At 33.3% G+C, this 22,050-nt stretch overlaps 1 pseudogene across 1 annotated transcript in view; it reads right to left on the bottom strand.

Moving 5' to 3' along the window:
* Nucleotides 1–3,181: 3,181 nt before the first annotated feature.
* LOC143256318 (glutamate [NMDA] receptor subunit 1-like) overlaps nucleotides 3,182–22,050 on the bottom strand; it is an 83,194-nt pseudogene continuing 64,325 nt past the window's right edge. The window contains exons 12-18 of the transcript XR_013031239.1: nucleotides 19,002–19,236; nucleotides 18,575–18,723; nucleotides 17,857–18,013; nucleotides 14,764–14,936; nucleotides 13,778–13,885; nucleotides 9,794–9,939; nucleotides 3,182–3,662 (exon numbers count right to left, since the gene is read on the bottom strand). The product of XR_013031239.1 is annotated as a glutamate [NMDA] receptor subunit 1-like (transcript). The remainder of the gene's footprint in view (nucleotides 3,663–9,793; nucleotides 9,940–13,777; nucleotides 13,886–14,763; nucleotides 14,937–17,856; nucleotides 18,014–18,574; nucleotides 18,724–19,001; nucleotides 19,237–22,050) is intronic.

Below are 22,050 nucleotides of genomic sequence, written 5' to 3'. Positions count from 1 at the left end.
TTAAAATGTTTAAGGCTGATTCTCTAACTAACTAGCTATACTTTCACTGATCAGTAGGAAGAGCTAACTCACGCAATCTGTTATTGGTATAACAAAAATTTCAATTGAAGATTTTCCATTTTAGAGAAAGATTATGACAGTTAGATAAATCAGCTTTTAAACAAAATGTCGAAAGGTATATTTTCTAATGTGAACAAACTATTAAGATGTTGTACATAGTAAACTGCATGCTAAAAGCTTAAAGTTTTTTCTCTATAAGGGTAAACACGTTTCCTAACAAAAAGATAACTTTTCATTCTAAATAAAACTGACTCATTCCAATTTTTAAAGATACAGAATGTATCGCGGCGAATCGCGCTCTTTCAAAATACCAGAGTATAGACACGACAAAAAAAAAATGTTGGCAGATAGGTAACAGAGAATCTTTATCAGGGATAGAAAAAAATTAAATAACATGACCTTTAATCTGTTCCAGTTTGTCTTTGCAGAAATATTTATAGATTTCAGTGAGAAAACTATTTTAAAGGCCCAAAATCTTATTTTCATTAAGTGCAAAGCAAGAAAACTGTTCTTAATGTAAAAAATACGTACTTAACATTTTGGTTCAACAAAAATATGAATGAATTGAGTAGTATTAACACAATACTTATAATAAAATGAAAAACAAATCGGAGTTTAGACTACTTATATGTATTAATTAAAACTACAAACGTTTTTGGTTTATACATTTTTCTTTCCATATAGTAGTTTTTGTGGTTGTTGTTGTGTAAAGGCTGTATTTTTGAACTGTACTTATTTATGAGCTCACATAAGTGTCTGAGGAAAGTTTCATTTCGTGTATATCATTAATATATTTCAAAACTACCGCTCGTGCTTTAATATCATCCAGTAACTGGATCGTGATTACTGAACGTTAGCTGCGCGATAATACTCAGTACTGGAGAGAAAAAAGTGCTCTTGGAAAAATGTGTTAATATTAACTGCGCCTTATCACTCAGTATTGTAAAAAAGTATTACTGAAAAATTGTGAACCTTTAACTTTATTTTCAAAATGGAAGTAATTCTTTACTTAACTGTCACAGGGGCCTAAAGCCGAAATTAGTCAGGTCTTATACTTTATGTGTGAACTTTATGTTATTTAAATCCTCGTCAACACTTGGGAACAATATCCATCTTACTGGTTGATTACGTGGTTGAGAATACGGTTTAATATCGTTACAAAACTTATGTTTATATGTCAAAAAGTTAACACAACAGTTTTATTTATATATTGAAAAGGAGCAGAGTAGAAACAACACATTATCAAATATCCTTATTAAAAATACACATTGATAAATAACATTAACACATCTTTAAGTTACTAACTGAATACAATAAAATATTAACATTTAACCGAAATTATAAAAGGATATATTTTAAATAAAAGGCTTAGTAATCTTCCTTGATACTTCCGAAGGAAAGAAATAAAATCGCGATAAGTTTACAAATTGTAGAAATACTTCGAACATTTATGCTTTGGGTAAATAATACATACGTTGCGTGCTTTTGATAAAGATTGCGTACCTATGTACTCAAAGGAGTCTAATAGTGGTATTAAGAAACTTTAGACTTATATTAATAACAGTAAATTGTTTTACTGCCGGATGTTATACTTTATAGTTACGGTAAAATACATTCCTATAAAATGTAGTTTAATTAAATTAGATTAAAACCCCTCACAGATCAAAACTGTAAATAACGATTCATTTTGCCTAGGAAAAAAAAATATATCGGATAACAAGTAACAGGTGCAAAATATTTTATTTTGTGTGAGTATGACAAAGTCAGTTAACAGAAATAAATATTTTAAATTTAGAGTATTCCATTGCTTTTTCTTATCCATTGACTTTTCGAATTGTTATATTTGTGTTTACCTTAGTGTTAAGTGCATAGACAGTGAAACTCAGAATTCCCAGTTCACACCAGTGTGACACATAAATTTCACTGTCGTCTCGATCTACTTGTCCCCTGGTGGCTCAGTAGTAAGTCTGAGGACTTTTAGCTCTAAAAATCGAGTTTAGATACCACGTTACGCAAAGCACAGAGAACCCACTATGTAACTTTGTGCTTTAGAATACACACAAGAAAAATTTCACTATGTTTTCAAAAGTATTTTTCTACATGCTGAGTAAATGATCCGCTTCCTACATTTAAAAATACTTCCACGTTTTGGAAACCAATGGAAACATAAGTTTAGTTTATTATTTTGGCTCCAGCACATTTCATTTAAAAACAATACTTATTAGAGTAATAGATAAGTCAAAATATGCGAGATGATTATGTAAAGAAGACAGTGACGTCAAAACCAGTGAGTCTTTTTACATATACTTGTGAATAAAGGAACTGAAAAAGCGATTTCTCGAGTCTTCTTTTTCCATGTGTGAAGTCAAAAGTGTTCAAGTACGATTTTGAAAACTGAATCCATCAAATATCAAACAGATATAATATTATTGAAACAAGTTAAATGTTAAACTGAACTGAATCATCGCAACTTTAAACCAAACCTTTAGGTAACAGGGTAGAGAAATATCCAAAATATATATCTAAACACTCTTTCATTTCTAAAGCATTTCTGCCATGGAAGTGATCAACCCATCCCGTTGTTTTGTGTGTATATAGATTTTGACAACAATTTTCCCTCAATGTGAAATCTGTATGGACTGAGAGGCCTGTATAATTATTTGAAAGATAATAAATAAAAAACAATTAACCTTTCAAACAAATGTTTTCTAACACCAATGTTGTTGAAGCAGTATTTCAGTTACTATATGATACACCGAACTTTACTGTGTCTAAAAACAATTAACTATTTTCACATTTTGCCAGCTACTAAATATTTCCAATGCTACCCGTGTGTGTTTGGCACAAGACTCGTGGCTATTCAACTTATAATAAGACCTCGTTCATTTCACATCTCTGACGGTTTGGCACTCTTAAATGAGCAGAGTGAGTTCTCTAAGTACAGTTTACAACAACAGCGACCAGGAAAACTTTCATTTTCCAGATGCATGTTTTTTTGGTGTTTTTTGTTTTTTTTTGCAGCAAATACAAAACTACAGCAGCAAACAAACACATGCTACTAACTGCTACTACCTATTATCTAGTTGACGATTTCTACAAATGAGACTTTTGGGAGAGATGTGTTGAGGCACCTCAAGAAAATTCCGTTACATCTGTTCTTTTCAAGAAGGGTTTCAATCCGATGACTTATTAACATAATCCTCCAAAGCAGGATATTATAATTACACAGGAATATCGTAAGAATTTTTACTGCTCAAGAACACAGGGTCTCCACGAAAAGAATAGGCTACTCTGGAACCTCGCATTCTCACCAAAGGGGAAGCAGCTGGTGGAGGGGGTGGGGGAGGGATATTGTGGAAATCAGGATCAATTTCCGAGCTCAATGGAGTGGGAGGAGTCGAAGGCGTTTCTATGGGAGGCACGGCTCTGGGTGGGGGTGGTGGCGGCGGAGGATCCACATGAGAACTGATGGACGCTATTGCTCCAGGGAAAAGAAGACCTCCGGTGTACCTCGGCATTCGTTTTTCTAAGGTTAAAGCTTCCATACCATTGGCTTTGAGTCGTTTCTGAGCATGCAATGTTGCACGAAGCGTCTTACGTTTCTGTTAAAAAGTAGAACAATTTTATGATAAAGTTTCACTGTATGTATTTTTTACATTAGCGTTTAGTTATTGTAAAAACAAATAATTAGTGTTTTCTTACTACATAAATAACGTCTATGAAAATGAACAAGTTTGAGTTATTTTATATTGTTTAATCATAAAGTTCAACTAAAATATAAGAAACTTCACCATAACCTAAAAATGTTGTTTTATGTACGTTTGTAATAAAGAACACACAGATATGTTGTAATTATTTATAGAAGCACCTAACAGCGAGTTACCGGTATCTCTACATTCGTAACAATGACGTGCACTGTGACAAACACTCTTTCCACACAACCATAGCAACGATGTGTGATATTTACAGCAAGGCATAGCATCTGAGCACACTGCTTATATTTACTGAAAAACGTGTGCTATTTTATTCGTTAAACTGAGCTGGTATACTTGGATATTTATAATAGGTCAAATAATAATTAATTTCTTCTACGTATAAATTGAAATGTTTAGTAAATGGCTTAACAGCAAGAGATTAAAATTTCAGAAATAAAACAATTCTTATCATGAGCCAAGGTGTTTGTTGTCTTGTTTATATTTCAAAATAACCTTTTCATAACAACACTTTTTACAAGAATTTTAAAGAAATTATGCAACATTATACAGATACTAATGCTCACCAAGTCAGACAATTGCAGGCGAGCCTCCCACAGAGTATAATTAGCACGTGATAGAACATTTCGAGTATTCGTTTGTAAGAAACAAAAAAGCGTGGTACAACCTACTGAGTACTCATTGAAACAGTGAGGAATCAAAATATGGAAGAAAGGGAAAGTTTCCTACATAAACAAAGATAATTTTCACAGAAAACATTAATACTTTTAATACTCAGATTTTTTGGTGCTTCTCATTGTCTGTATTGCAGTTTTGTACCTTACTTATGTTAAGTGATGAACTTTTCAGTTTTCCCCTTTTTTATGTTACATCATTCTATCATTTTCTGTCCTTCCAGCCGTCGTGCAGCGCGCGCTTTTCTTATTTATGTTGTAAAACAGGATCTATGTTATTGCATCATATTTTTAAAATTAGATTCTGAGTTCCGTCTCTAAGTTAATATCTCGAACTGGAACGTTAGAAACACAATTCATTATTATATACTCGTTGAAAATAAGTGATCGCCTAAACTCGATAATTCTTTATTGTGATAACATTTTAAAACTATATTCATGATTTTCACACGTTCACAATGTTTCACCCCTTAAGCATTTCTATAAAATTAAATAATAACAACATACGTATTATCAAGACGGCTGGGTATGTATATTAAAATTTTAATTGAAATAAAGTACAGAACAGAGTTTTGAGCTTCTTAGGTTATCTTCAGGTTAACAAAGAGAGTTTGTAACTGACCGTTATTGGGCACATGTCTTAGGAACGAGAGTGTAACCGGGTACAGGGTTATTGGGAGCGTAACAATGGCGTAACGTAGGTAAGTTCAGACATAATGGAGTTTCAGGAGATAACATAGTACACAAAGAAACACAACAGACTAACACTTCTCGTATAATCGTCGTGGTGAAATAATTCGTGATGACGAGAAACCCGCTTGAAGTAAAAATGTATTGTTCTGTACTTTATTTTAAATCAAGTTTTAATACCCATACGAGCCGTCTTGAGAATATATTTTTACTTCAAGTGAGTTCTTCGTCATATCCAGTAACAAATAGCAATAGTAAGCACATAAAAGGTAGAGATGACAGCGAATTGAAACAGAAATACAGGGTAGTGAAACCGATATAGGACTAGTAGTTTCTTTCACAAAGTCCCCCCGTTAGTACAGCGGTATGTCTACGGATTTACAACGCTAAAATCAGGGGTTCGATTCCCCTCGGTGGGCTCAGCAGATAGCCCAATGTGGCTTTGCTATAAGAAAACACACACTCTTTCACAAAGAAAAATGTTTGTAAAAAAAATATATACATATTATAAAATAAAAAAGAACATATGATCTCAAACGTTTATGTTATGTAAAAGTCACTGTTTGCAACTATCACAATGATATTAAGAAGCAAAAGTGACAATGGTATCTGTATTTGATGGCAGTAAGCAGAGGCAGACTTAAAATTGTGTGGGCCCAGAGAAATATAATTTTTGCAGGCCCACGTAATTTTACATAAAATAAAGTTATAAATAGGCCCCCCATTAAGACCATGGGCCCTGTGACTGAGCTCCCTCTGGCCCCTACCTCAACACGCCACTGGCAGTAAATTATATAAAACTGCCACATGATATAAAGTGATAGCTATTTTTTTATATATAATTTAAAACGTGAAATTTAAATATTGGAACAAATCAGTGACATAAAATGAAGTAAGTATGTGTAACTAGTTGGAGCTGCATAACATGAAGCATAGTTAACCTTTCAACAAAGTAAAGGATTTGTGGAAAGAAACTTATCATGGTTTTAAATGACAAGCATGTCGATCAGTTTCCTTGGTTTTGTTTTGGAATTATTCACCGTTGCTGTGCTCTGGAGCTTTCAAAATAAAACTCCCTATAACAACTAAAGTTAAATAATAAATAATTGTCGTAGTAACCTAAACAAAGCCCCTCGTTAGTACAGCGGTTAGTCTACGGATTTACAACGCTAAAATCAGGGGTTCGATTCCCCTCGGTGGGCTCAGCAGATAGCCTGATGTGTCTTTGCTATAAGAAAAACACACACACACACCTAAATAAGAAAAAAAAACAAAAATGCAAAAAAAGGAAACTTTTAATAACGTAAATTTATTAAATAAACTAGCATAAAATGAAAAATAGATTTACATAAGTTGTACATAACGACAATGTTTATATCAAGAACAAAGTAACGTTAAACATATAAAAAACTTTAAATAGTAAAACCCTACCTAGTTCAGATTGTCGCTTCCACAATTCTGAATAACGATAAGGGGACCTTTGTCTTGTTTCCGGTTGGCTGTCTTTAACTAAAGGTCTTGCAATAATAGGAGATGGAGAGCGTTCATTTGTCAGGAAAGGAGAAGGGGGAGGGACAAAAGATATGGGGTGTGGTTCATCTTCCTTAAGAATTGTACGGTCAAAACACAGTTAAGTTCAGTGCAATTATATGTCATTAAGTATCGAAGAGTGTTATTCAGGAGTTTTGGTCATTTGCATTATAGAAGGATGGGATTCGTTAGAAGTTAGTTCAATGAAATTAGTACCAAAAGCAACAGAAGTCAGAAGAGAAAATAATAATAACAATAATTAATAGAATCATAACTATAAGTAAATAAATAAATATATTAATGTATCGTATTGCCCCTAATTAATGCTCGTGGGAGCGTTGGAAACTGTAAAAATAGTATTGAATGTGGTTGTTTTCATCATTTTCACAAAAACTGAGGTAATAAAAGTATATATGTTAGATTACTATTGTTATCACAAAGGTTCGCGTTATGAAAATATGGAACATTAATTAGGGGCAATATGATATTTGAAAAATACAACAAATATGATAAATTTAATACCCAAGAAAAGAAGAGCACAAAACTACATCATTTCTTTACTTTCACTATTTTCTTGATCAGGAAGAACTAACGTCGCACATACATGCAAAACAATTGTTATATGCTTCATACTGGAAACATCATAATTCACCGCAGAAAGAAATCGTGTTAAACGGGAATCATCTGACAGTAGGTTTGTTTGTTTGTTTTAATTTCGCGCAAAGCTACACCAGGGCTATCTGCGCAAGACGTCCCTAATTTAGCAGTGTAAGACAACTAGTCATCACTACCCACCGCCAACTCTTAGGCTACTCTTTTACCAACAAATAGTGGGATTGACCGTCACATTATAACGTCCCCACGGCTGAAAGGGCAAGCATGTTTGATGTAACGGGGCTTCGAGCCCGCGACCCTCGGATTATGAGTCAAGTGTCATAGCCACGTGGCTATGCCGGGCCAATGGCAGTAGGAATAACCACGTGACCATGTCGGGCCAATGGCAGTAGAAATAACCACATGACCATGCCGGGCCAATGGCAGTAGAAATAAACTGTTTACAATATTTAATTGATATTCTCAAGCTGAACAAGCCTGACGTCATGAGTTGAGTTCGAAGAAAATACCTTTTCACTCCTATTTTACATTATAAAATATACACTTACGATGTTATAATGTGATATCAAGTTGAAAATACTTCAGTGTAAATGTAACGCAAATGATGTAATTTTGTGCCTGAAAAGAGTAGGCTTAGTTCATATAAAACGGTATTATTTGAATATTAAAAATACCAACAAACTGAGAACATCAAATAAAAATAAGCAAACTCGTACCTTAAATTTCAAGGATTATATTTTATTTATGTTGAAAACTATTAAAAACCAGAGAAAAAAGAGGGACACTCAAAGATTTTCACATATTACCTACAAAGAGGTGAACTTGATTGAGTAAGGAAGGTATATTAGGGTAGCCTTACTATTATCCTGCTCAAGGAATATTGCAGTATTATAAGCCATGGCGGAGTATAGCTGATGATATAGCTTTATCTACTTTTTTTAATATAAACAATACATTTTAAATAATGAATATATTATAAAATCTCTCTTCTTCTGCTTTTATTTAGTTATTTTCAAATTCAGTTACGGGTATATATGGCTGTATGCCATTTAAATAAAATTGTAGCATAATCACATTTTACCTTAAAAATTAGAGAAGATGCTGTCAATTTTATTTCTAATATGTGATACATAAAACTGCTTCTAAACCATAAACAAATAAGCCTAAAAACAGAAGTTGTATCATAATAAGGTTATTTCAATGTAAATGTAATTCACTATTAAAATAAATAAAGGGTAATAGGAATTAGGGATATTATACCTATAATATTATAGCTATGAATATGCAGTCTAATGTGATAAAAATATATAAATCATTCTCTTAGTTACTTTTACACAATACTTATACGTAATTGTAAAAACGTCCATAAAACCACAAAACATGAAATGTAAAACCACGCCCCCAGTGGCTCAGCTGTATGTATGCGGACTTAGCATACATCTGGCATCTAGCACAGAAAACGTATTTATAAAGAACTATTTTTATAACGTATTTAGCGTGTTGCGTCACTTGACAAAATTTGAAGTATATGGTTTGGAATTTCGCGCAAAGCTACACGAGAGTTATCTGCGCTAATTCTCCCTAATTTAGCAGTATAAGACCAGAAGTAAGACAAGTAGTCATCACCACCCACCGCCAAATCTTTGGCTTCTCTTTTACCAACGAATAGTGGGATTAACCGTCACATTATAATGCACCCACGACTGAAAGGGCGAGCATGTTTGGTGTGATAGGGAATCGAACCCGCGACCCTCGGATTACGAGTCGAGTGCCTTAACAACCTGGCCATGCCGGGCCGTGATACTCAAGAATATATTTTAGTGACAAAAATTATGCTCTTTGAGGATAAAGAAAGTTAAGGCACAGTTTTTCATTACTGTTAATATAAATGTGTTGCAAAACTTACAACAACACTATCCCATAATAAGAAGTAAAAGCAAACCATTAGTTACTTCTGAAACGCAAGATATTTTCAAATACAAAATTTTATTTATTAGGTATTTTCCTCTCCAGAATTTAACAGCTTTTTTGGCTTTTAGAAATTTGCAAATTTTGTCTAGTCTCGTCAATATACAATAATATCAGTATTAGCCTAATACTCTGAAACCTTTTTACAAATTTATGAAGTCAAAAATAACACATAAGGCACCATTATATTCGCGAAAATCTGGAAAAAAATCGTGAAAAATATAGAATGCTTTGAACTTTGTAATTCACTACACTATTAAATTGATTATAATTTTTAATAAGTATTGTGCATTCACTATAAACTCAATATCATATATATATATATATATTAATAGTTTGGTTAACATGTAGCTCATTAGTGTATCTAAAGCGAAGTTTGAAGGTGTGGAACCATTTCAACAGGAAAGATAAACAAACGTTCACAGCATTCATCTCGATGTTTTATTTTGTTGTTAAAATCCATACTCGCAAAAGCACTTTGACGTTTTATACTTTATAGCCTTAAAGACATTAGAAACGGTTTCGATCGATAATATAACTTACCTCTACGGTTCCTCTCCACTTGTCAGCAGCATGACGCGCTAATTCCATTCTGCGCTGTTTACGAGTCTGATGCTTTTTGTAAATGATCTCTATGATGATTAAGCCTACACCTCCAACAATCCCTGCACCAACTAAAATAAAAACCCCTACATAAAAAATAAAATACATTATTTTAGTCAATAGCTCTTGGATATACAGGTCTCAGTATAGAAGCTGGAACGCTGTATCTCTTTCAACAGGCAATTGCAGTCCATTGAATTTTTCAAACCTGCAATACAGTCTATTCTGCTTAAAGTTCTACTAAAACAATACAATTCATTAAATTAAACGAACAGAAAATTGGTGATGCTATTTGAATAATAATTTTCTTGGCACTGCTAATGACAGAAACTTGCATTTTAAAATACCACAACAGAACAAAGACAGAGAAGACGACTTTTCGTAATAAGACTCGTCAAAATTAATCTAGATTGTGAAATGTGTGAACCAGATAATATACCGAGAAAGAATAGCCCCTAACGTAGATTTTTTGCGTTGTTTTTGGAATGCTTTAAATTAACACTTTCAGGCAAACGAAACATTAATTTATCTATTCATCTTAATTGATGCTTGTCATTCATGGAACACGAAATTTGAACTTAGTTCATAGAAAAATCTTAAATGATTTTTTTTTTTTTTCTACGGGCAGCTTCACAGACTCAATCTAAGTTCACGCTTTAGCTTTAATACTTGTTACTGACAGCGAATCTGCAAAATGGCGACATGCGCACAAAAGATTTTTGAGAAAAAGGGGCTTCAACCGGTGTGAAATAACATCGAAAGTGCTTACAAATGTACGTACAAATACTTATATGTATCATATGAAAATATTGTCGAGTTCGTACAGTGCGCTTCCTGGCTGTTATAGTATGTATATATAAAGGAAAAGGTTAATGTACCGGTTCCCAAAAGACAAATTTTTAGCAAAAGAAGGGACCAAATGGATAATAAGAATTCGTTCGTTTCTTTAAAGGAAAGCACAAAACTACACATTGGGCTATCTGTTCTCTGCCCATCACGGTTGTCGAAAAAAACATACCGCTATGCGGATATCAAGAAAGGACTACAGAAACTATGACAACAATACCATTACATATTTTATTCTATTATTGATATTTTGTATATGTTCACGGAAGTTTTCTCTCTATTTGTTTCCTAGTCATGAAAAAAAGTTTTAGGGTTTGGGGCGACTGTTGGCAGATTACTCATAAACCATTTTTTTCCCATGAAATATACATGAATATTACTATAATTAATAAAATACACGTCGTAAGTTATATACACAAAGTATTTAAGAGGCGCATTCTCAATAAAACAAAACTTAGGGTACTTAACTCGCATTTTGAGAATCACGGATTCGAATCCCCTTCATGAACATGCTAACAATGAGTACGTTTTAACGTGTCGGACATCTTACTATTTGTTGATAAAAAGTGGCGTTGACTAACTGCCGTCCTTTCAGTCTATTACTTCAGAATTAGGAATGGTAAACGTCAAATGTAGGGGTTTCTAATGTAACCGTTCATCTTACGTGTTTCACAACATTCCCCGTCACAACAAACATGCTCGCCCTTTCAGCCGTGGGGGCGTTATAATGTGATGGTCAATCCCACTATTCGTTGGTAAAAAAGTAGCCTAAGAGTTGGCGGTGGGTGGTGATGAGTAGCTACCTTCTCTCTAGTCTTACACTGCTAAATTAGGGACGCCTAGCCCTTGAGTAGCTTTGCGCGAAATTCAAACCAAACCGTAACGTTCCATTCAAGTTGGAAATAACAGTACTTTTTAATGTGTGTGTGTTTTCTTATAGCAAAGCCACATCGGGATATCTGTTGTGTCTACCGAGAAGAATCGAACCCCTGATTTCAGCGTTGTAGTTCCGAAGACTTATCGTTGTTCCACAAGGGAACACTTTACGCCAATCTCTCTTCAAATTTAGCTTTTAATTCAAGTTTTTTTCATGCATACTAGTTGGTTCACAAGCTTCATAATTGAATACACCTATTTGTATGTGGTGCGTAAGTCGTTATTAATTTTAAATTTTTATATTCAAACTTAGTAAATGTTAAACGTATGTAGATATACTTTGGACATAATTAAACGAGTTTTAAATATTTACAAAAATACTTGTTTTCTTTATATTAGGGTTACGAAAATACTGGTAAGCAGTTTTAAAACCAGGTTGATCCGTCGTCGTGGGGCGTTTTGGGAATAACATTATAAAATACCAATTATAGTATGGAAAGAAATGTAACTAGTTGGTTAACAATTAATTTACACAACAGATGTAGTATGTAGTCTGGAGTAGTAACGCTATAACTTATATAATTAATTTACACAGCAGATGTGGTATGTAGTCTGAGTAGTAACGCTATAACTTATATAATTAATTTACACAGCAGATGTGGTATGTAGTCTGAGTAGTAACGCTATAACTTATATAATTAATTTACACAGCAGATGTGGTATGTAGTCTGAGTAGTAACGCTATAGCTTATATAATTAATTTACACAGCAGATGTGGTATGTAGTCTGAGTAGTAACGCTATAGTTTATATAATTAATTTACACAGCAGATGTGGTATGTAGTCTGAGTAGTAACGCTATAGCTTATATAATTAATTTACACAGCAGATGTGGTATGTAGTCTGAGTAGTAACGCTATATAATTAATTTACACAGCTTGGTATATAATTAATTTACACAGCAGATGTGGTATGTAGCCTGAGTAGTAACGCTATAACTTATATAATTAATTTACACAGCAGATGTGGTATGTAGTCTGAGTAGTAACGCTATAACTTATATAATTAATTTACACAGCAGATGTGGTATGTAGTCTGAGTAGTAACGCTATAGCTTATATAATGCCCACGTATTATAAGAATTTCGACTGTAAAAACATATATTTTAAGTTAAATTTTGGTAATTAAGTTAGAGTTAGAAGTCTATGAACTTACGCTGTTAACTTCTTTTATCCATGTGATAAATTCGTTTTGAATTTCACACAAAACTACACGAGTGGTATCTGCGCTAGCCGTCCATAATTTTGAGTTAATAGGCTGGAGGGATGGCAGCTAGTCAACAACGCCCACTACTAATTCTTGGGCCACTCTTCCTCCAACAAATAATGGGATTGGCCATAACACATTATAGATGAAAGTGGTAGCGTGTACAATGACGATTCAAATCCATAGCACACAGACTGCTAGATCTTCACATATTTAATCTCACTTACAGTTACACTGCTGAACTTACTCTAGCTCGAAAGTTTTCCAAAACTACTTCAAAAATTTATTTATAATTACGCTTTCAAAATGACTTATTCTTCCATTTCGAAAGGAGATGGAGAGCGTTCATTTGTCAGGAAAGGAGAAGGGGGAGGGACAAAAGATATGGGGTGTGGTTCATCTTCCTTAAGAATTGTACGGTCAAAACACAGTTAAGTTCAGTGCAATTATATGTCATTAAGTATCGAAGAGTGTTATTCAGGAGTTTTGGTCATTTGCATTATAGAAGGATGGGATTCGTTAGAAATTAGTTCAATGAAATTAGTACCAAAAGCAACAGAAGTCAGAATAGAAAATAATAATAATAATGACTTATTCTTCCATTTCAAAAAGTTATTTATAATTACGATTTAAAAATGACTTATTCTTCCATTTCAAAAATTTATTTATAATTATGCTTTAAAAATCACTTATTCTTCAATTTCAAAAAGTTATTTATAATTACGATTTAAAAATGACTTATTCTTCAATTTCAAAACATTATTTATAATCATAATTAAAAAAAACGTATTTATTATTCCTATTCATAGAGTCATTTACAATTCCAATTAAGAAAAGAAATTATTTATAATTCCACTTCAGAAAGGTTATTAATTTATAATTACATTTCAAATGCAGTTTTGTGGGAAATATTGTGTGGTGGACCTTGTCTACTTACCCGCCATGTTCTTTAAACCGAGAGTTGCGGGGAACTTCTCGTGTTTGTTATCACATTTGTCACCCCCAGACAAAATCCATTTGTTGTCCAAGTCCTCCATGTAGCCACCTTAAGCAAGTAATGTATTTTGGTTATCTGGAAATTATTTGAAATGTTCAACTCTTAAGCTGGCATAAACTGAAAAGGTATGCCAATAGTGGTTTAAGATTTATTAGTGCCATTTACCAAATCCATTATTAGGTTAAATTAAATATTATAAACAAAATAAATTTAAATGATAAAGACAAACATAATACAGGGTGTTCAGAAAGTCACTGTGCAGTTTTGAAAGCAGCAATAACAGCATTCATTCAGTCTATTTCAAGCCAGCAACTGATAGCGGTGTTTAGAAACAAAATAAGAAGGATCCAGGCCTGTATTGATGTCAACGGGGGTCACTTTCAACTTTGTTTATAATTGTCATTCATATTTACCTCCTGTATTCTATATTGAAACATGTCTGTTAATAAATATATAAGTGCACAGTGACTTTCCGAACACCCAGTAGTTTCAATAGTATATGTTTTACGGCTTAAGGAAAACAAAAGGTAAGTTTTCGCTGCGTGTTTGCAAGTAAGTAGTAATGTCAGCTAGATATTTGTGTTTTTAATAAATTATTTTCGAAATTATTATTTTTTAAATAAAACGTTTCAATTTAGTAATTTTTATAAGTAAACGAATATTTATCAGTGTATTAAAAAACGTAAAGTTAACCTTTCAGGAATTGAGTTCAAAAGACACAAAGTTAAGGAGTGCTCAAACAAAATGCTTGGATAAATCATACTTTAATAAAATTTAAATGACTGTACTATTTGCACTTAAAATACATAGAAACAAAAATGCAAAGTAGGATAAAAGTAGAATGGAAAATTCCAATTTGTTTCTTGTTCATGAGGTATGAATTACAGAAGTGTCAGTTTCAAGTACTTCAGGAGTGCAGAGCTTACTTTCATGCATTTCCAACAAAGCTAAAGTAACTTGGTCAGCCCAAAAGCTGTTCTTTTGTAAGCCTATTCCGTAGCCTGAACGACCAAACTGTTCCCTTGCTGTTACCAGATCACAGTCTTGGGCAGCTTCATACTCCAATCGAGAAGAATCCCAGATGAAAGCATTCAGTTCTCTGTTGGTTTTTTATACAGATTTTACCCATTAAAACCTTGGTTTCGTATATACATTTCTTTCTACTTAAATAATTAACATACTGCTAAATTTCCTAACATCAAACCGAGGTTTATTAACTCACAAAGACACGAACAACCTTGAATAGATGTATATAAAGGAAGGAAATTTCTCAAACTAAATTAATAGAGCTACTAAACATTTATTCTCAATAATGATACTTATCTATTAAATAATATTAACTGAGCACTAGAGGGTGAAAAACCTTACTAATCTTTAAGTCATACGAAATAAACGAATGAAGTAATAAAACAATTTTCTTTCTTTTTTGGATTGTTGTTGAAAATTTGCGTTTTATATAAAAAATCTTCTTATGATAATAATAATAAACTACAACAATTAAAAGCTAACTGTCACTTAACACAAGTGTAAAAGTGTAAGAAACATATATAACAAACCCAAAAATATAGCCAGAACAAAATTGTTTTTAATATATATAATAATGCTGAAAACATTAGAAAAATGTGTTTTCACCTCACGTTCAAAGCAATGTGTTGTTTTCTGAATCAATTTTACAAGAATAGAGAACAGTTTATTAAACTTCACGGGTGTCAGTATTTTAAACACATACACTAAATGGAATCTGAGCATTTATATAATATTGACTTTATTAAAATAAAACTTAGTAATAATCTGTTCATATTTTTTATTTTATTTCTGTTTTTATATGTTTTTAAAATATTTTCGCAGCTTTACATTTACTGTTTATACAAAATATACAGGTAAAGAAAAAAATTCAAAACGGGAAGCAAATGTAGGTTTGTTTTGAATTAAGCACAAAGCTACACAATGGGCTATCTGTGCTCTGCCCACCACGGGTATCGAAACCCGGTTTTTAGTATGTACGTCCGCAGACATACCACTGTGCTACTGGCGGGCCTAGTAAATGTACGAATGACTAATATCAATCCTTCAAAAACAAGATAGTAGGGATGACATTTGTATCATCCTTAGTTAATAAAACAGACAAACAGTGTTGTAGAATGGTAACAGACAAAATAAGGTAAATTATAGTCAATTGTTATTGATTATTTATATATGTATTGCTATATGTTAATTTTTGCTTGTTACTAGTGGATGATATAAATACCATCCCTGCTATCTTGTTTGCATTGTTTAATGTAGGATTTATATTAGCCATTCCTACATTTACATCTCTTTTGAAAAGTCTATTTGTTTGTCTTTTTTCTTTAATGCAGTGTTTCAGTAGACCCAGGAAGGTTGTATTTATAAAGAAGTGCTAAATGCAATGAGGTTCCAACTGTAATATTTATTGTATTTTAAAGATGGCTGTTATGGGTATTAAAACTTTAATTTAAAAAAAAAAACAGAACAACGCTCAACCTTCCTAGGTCATCTTCAGGTTAACAAAATCTTATTCTAAATGATGTATTAATACCCATAACAACCGTCTATAAAATACGTTTTTACTTCAAGTGAGTTTCTCATCATCATGAAATATTTATTCTTGATCTATTAATGGCTTGTACTTAACTTTTTCAAAGGAACGAAAATGTCTGTAACAAAGCTAACTTCAAGGGGTAATGATACATTGTTTACACAAGAATTATGTTTTTACCACTTGTTTGTTTTTAGAATTTCGCGCAAAGCTACACAAGAGCTAACTGTGCTAGCTGCCCCTAATTTAGCATATAAGACTAGAAGAAAGGCAATTAGTCATCACCACTCATTGCCAACTCTTGGGCTACTATTTTACCAACGAATAGTGGAATTGACAGTAACACAATAATACCTTAACGGTTGAAAGGGCGAGCATGTTTAGTGTGAAGGGGATTCGAACCTGCGATCCTCATATTACGACTAGAGTGCTCTAACCACCTGACTATGCCGGGCCTATGTTTTTATTACTAACAGCTCTTGATAATACATATAAAAACCGCGGATACTCTGTTTGAAACTATGTCTTCTCAGTAAAATTGGTTGACGTCATTGTTTTGGTTTTTTAATTATCATGTAATAAGAAAGAAGCAGAAGAAATTCAAACTTTTTTGCTATGATATTTACAGACATTGTGACTCAGTCATTACATAGATATCATTTATAGGCATTGTGTTTAAAACACCGTCTCGATAAACAATCTCAACCATCCATCCCTAGACAGAGTGTTGCTGTCTCCTTGATAAGGCCTTACTTAACCAACACTTAAAAGTCCACTGGAGGTATCAAATCTTGATTTCTAGCATTATAAGTTCTCATATCCCCATTAACCACCGAGGTCCGGGAGAAGGAACAAATGTGTTGTTTTTCATAATTAAATCACTAGGTGTGAACTAATGTCTAAAACAATTCAACTTTTGCTAAAAGAAAACTGTCTTCTGTTTAATGTTTTGATTTCCTGGAAAATAAAATTCAATAAATATTAAAATAAACGCTTAAGGTGCTATCTTGAAAGATGTTTAATTAATTTTATATATAGATTGATCAACAGTTCAATAAGTGGCATAATATACATGCTTGTTTGTAGTTTAGCAGAAAGCTACACAATGGCCTATCTGTACTCTGTTCACCACGGGTGTCAAAACCCTATTTCTAGCGTTATAACTCTGCAAACATACCGCTGTGTCATTAGGGGTCCATGTAGCTGTACTTACACTGTCTGTCTGTGAAATTTTAAGCAAAATAAATGTTTACCAATCTCACCATTCACACCTTTATGTTATTAATTCTTGTTTCTCTTATTTTTACATAAGAGTGGGTTAAAGTATAAATAATACGGATTATTTTTGGGATAAAAGTAAAACAAGAATCCAGCCTACAAAAAAAGCTCAAAGCTCATGTCTCAGCTATTCATGCGTCTCATAATAGAAGTAATCAAAACAGAAAAATAGTTATGAATTTACCCAGATTTAACAGCAGCAATGGCTTCTTCTGCGGTGTCATAGTTCTTTCCTTCCATAGTTCGGTACATATTGAAAGCTCCACCTGTCGTCGAAAATACATATCGACCGCACTTCCCTTTACTGTGGCATAAGTGAAGTTTTCCAAGGGATTACGAAGCTATAAACCACAAACATATAATATCTATTGATTTGCTATTCAGAGATGGAGTGATGGTGATATCTTTCCAAGTGTCTTTAGGCTATTTGAGTATAATTTTAAGGAACATCTTTAAAGCGTCACTCGTAAACACGAATGTGTATACATACATACACACTCATTCAAATATATGCATAAAACATCTCACCTTCAAAATCTCAAAGGAAATTATTTGTTAATGCGTATGTACGTCTCTTACTGTTGTGTATGGAGAACACTTGCAATACATGTTGTTGGAAAACGAGCTGAACAACCCATTCAAAAACAAGCAAACAAAAAGAACATCAAACAAAACAACTTTAGCAAATAGGTTTATTTTTAAGTGAAGTGTCACTGAAATATCTTTGGTCTGAAATGCTCAACTTTCAATATTCCTTTAAAACTGTCGAACGACAAGACCATTCTTTTTACGGTGTATTTAGGCAAATAAATAATTAGGATAGTGATGAGGTAGAAACAGATAGCAACAACATATACTTTGTAACATTCTATGTGAAGGACAAAAGTAAAACCTATGTTTACTCTAGCATCATTAATCCCCGTAAGTGATGTCTCTGGACGATCCAACACGAGAAACGCAGCCAGGTTGGCAGTATAGGAAGCGACAACAATCATGGCGAATCCTGCCCACACCATTCCCAAGACTCTGGCACTGAAGCTTCGAGGGGTGCCTGCAACATGTCAGAAGCACCTTCGTTACTAAACGTACTACTATACTCGTTTCTAGGACTTACAAATTCACTTAGGTACAAAAGAGTAAGTTAGATGCAAAACAAAAAACTGAAAACAAAATCTAAACAAATTACCAGTCAGTAAACAAATCGTTCAGGTTACGTTCGATGTCGTAGTTCTTTACACTTTTATTACTACCTATATTACACAACATACAAAACACTATGTATGTGCTATTAACTATATTTAAAACCAGTTTATATAAATTCAAAATTACCTTCTCCAATACCACTGTTGAGTAACACTCCCCACGCAAACCAGATGGCGCTGGACAGGTTTAAAGCGTCTTCCTCTGTAGCGTCGCTGTTGGGTAGTTTATATCGGCCAAAGGGACTGAACCTGTCTAATAGGTACAACGCTAATGCAACAACGTGGACGGAAACCATAACCAATATCCAAAGCGTTTGTTCAAACGGTTGAAGAAATGAAGCTAGCGTGGAGCTTTTCGGTTGCTGTCAGAGAAACAGTAACAAACATATGAAACCATTTGCATCGTGCGAGAGTTTTCGCAATAAAGCTCAAATTAACTGTTGCTACTGCAAAGAAGTGAAAAAATAAAGAAGAGAAAGATATTATGTATTTAAAAGATGAAGTCTTCCTAATACGCAGTCAAAAATGTTTGAATTTCTCAAGTTCTTACCGAAAAAATGTATGTTAGTATATTTTTATTTTGAACTATAGACATATAATACAAATCTTTATTATGAGAAAATAAAGTGAGCAGGAAGATCAGGTACAGGAAGTAAGTACTTCCTAGAATGAATCCAAATCCCCGATTAAAGCTTTTATTATATATGTAGAAACGGCTCATTTGGGTTGAGAAATTTTTTTACGTAGAGGAGTAAACCTGACGCTGACCGAAGAAGGTCGAAACGTTGTTCACTCCTCTACGTAAAATATTTTCTCAACCCAAACGAGCCGTTTTTTACATATATATTTTTCTACAAGTGGGTTTTCTCGACATCACTGATTAAAGCTTTTATTGTTCTATAAATATTTGGTTCCAGAGACTCCCAGCAAATTGTTTATCCTCACCATAGTTTACAATTAACATAATAAAAGAGGTGAAAACAAACTAATGATTTTTTGATGTAACACTATTGTACATCAAATCATCAATAACTCGGTTTTCATAGACTTGACTTTCTTGTTTCAATTTTTTGAAATAAAACTTTCAATATTACTATAGTTAACTAGACTACGTTTATATCGACTTTTTTATTATATGTGTTTGTTCCTTTTCTGGGGCCGGCATGGCCAGGTGGTTAAGGCGTTCGACTCGTAATCCGAGAATCGCGGGTTAGAATTCCCCGTCGCACCAAACATGCTTGCCCTTTTATCTGTGGGGGCTTTATGATGTGTTGGTCAATCCCACTATTCCTTGGTAAAAGAGTAGCCCAAGAGTTGGCGGTGGGTGGTGATAACTACCTGCCTTCCCTCTTGTCTTACACTGCTACATTAGTGACAGCTAGCGCAAATAGCCCTCGTGTAGCTTTGCGCGAAATTCAAACCAAACCAATACTGTATTTCATATCTATAATATCAGAAAAGCGACACGTTTTTGTAGACAGTCTCTGTGTAACAGAAAATATCCTAAAGACACATTTACGGCTACCATTTAACGATTCTGTTAGTTGTAATAAAAATATAAACATTTAGTGTATAAATTAAGACTTTGTTCAATATTAACTACTTTGTTATATATTATTGTAAGTTAATGCATTTGCACCACTCAAATTTTTCACAAATTAAAGTGTAGATCCTGCAGTCAAAGCTTTAGTATTAAATATTGAAGTGTAAAGTTGGAATAGTCTGTGTTGGTTCATAACAATAAAACCAATATTTTAAAGGATATATTTAAGTGACATTGATTAACATGTAGAACATTTCTTATCACCCATGTATTTGTCGTCGTATATACATGTTTAATCACTTCTAGAATTGACATGCAGAAGTTTTGTACTGTGTATCATGATAATAGTTTCTGTTTATATTGGCGAACGATTCTTCAATGTGTCATCGTTTTACTCAGTTGTATGAATTTTTAACAGGCTTGTTTAAGTGTAGAAACATCCGTCTTTCGTTTATCTTATAAGACCTATAGCCAGCCTCTCTAAACAGAAAAACTGTTATACTCTTGGTCGTTGAAAATCGATGTTTACACTGAATTTTATCAAACTCACATAATATTTGCATCCATAGAGAACTAAAACAAGCGTTATAGTTTAAAACCTTGCATATTTTAGAAAGAAACGTTTAGTGTTCTTTGTGGTTTGACAAAATTTGTGACGTTTCTTTGTTCACAGTTAATCTTCTGATAAGTTAGTATTTGCTCTAAGAAGGTCAGTGTTGTAAATGTTTACTTATAGAACAATTAAGTCACAGTCGTTAATATAACTAGATATTTTCGTATTGGATGCCATCAGCATATATATCAACCAGCTATTTTATTAAGATCCCACATACACCACTTTTATTGAATACTTCGTTTATTCTCACACATACGACATATTGATTGCGTTTGTTCTCTGTAAACGCAAAAGTGAATTCGTATCATGATTATTGTACAAAGCAATGGCTTGCAGGCTTAAAGACACATCACAGTCATTATAAAAGAACGTTTCGTTCATACAATTTTCAAAGATACTTGTAATAAATGGGAACGCGTGTGTGTGAGAGTGTGTGTGATTCTTTTACTGAAAGCCATGCATTCTGAGCTCTGTACATCGCGGGAATCGAACCTTGGATTTTAACTTTAGGAGTTGGAATAATATTATAGCTTCTAACTGTTAGTGATTAACCAAGGGGAATAAACGATTGGACAAACTTGTAACTGACAACAACAGTGTCAGGTCTTGAATATCTCAACTAACATCACGTGAAAGACACTGTTATACAGTAGTTGACAACCATTCCGAAAACCAGTTATTCGTACAAGAAAGAACATGGTACTTGTATCGCAAACTGTAATCACTTAATGACAGAAAGTGTGCGGTGTCGTTTTTCGTCTCATTCGTTACCTACAGTAAAAACATAAGGAAAATCACATGGTGTACTTGTTTCGCTTGTTTGGTTTCGACGTCCCCTGTGAGTACCCTAGAAAGACTGTAAAGGATCTAGAATACCTGAAGCTATGGCTTTAGTGTTCACAAGACTGCAACTCTTCCTTAATGGACAAGAAATCTTACAACACAATAATATAACAATTCATTGTGCTTGTATTATTTAAAATTATATTTCTCAATGAAAGGCTTACAATCAACTTC

This window comes from Tachypleus tridentatus, chromosome 7 (assembly GCF_004210375.1).
Source record: "Tachypleus tridentatus isolate NWPU-2018 chromosome 7, ASM421037v1, whole genome shotgun sequence".
NCBI lineage: Eukaryota > Metazoa > Arthropoda > Merostomata > Xiphosura > Limulidae > Tachypleus > Tachypleus tridentatus.
This window is presented reverse-complemented; position numbering and strand designations above follow the sequence as displayed.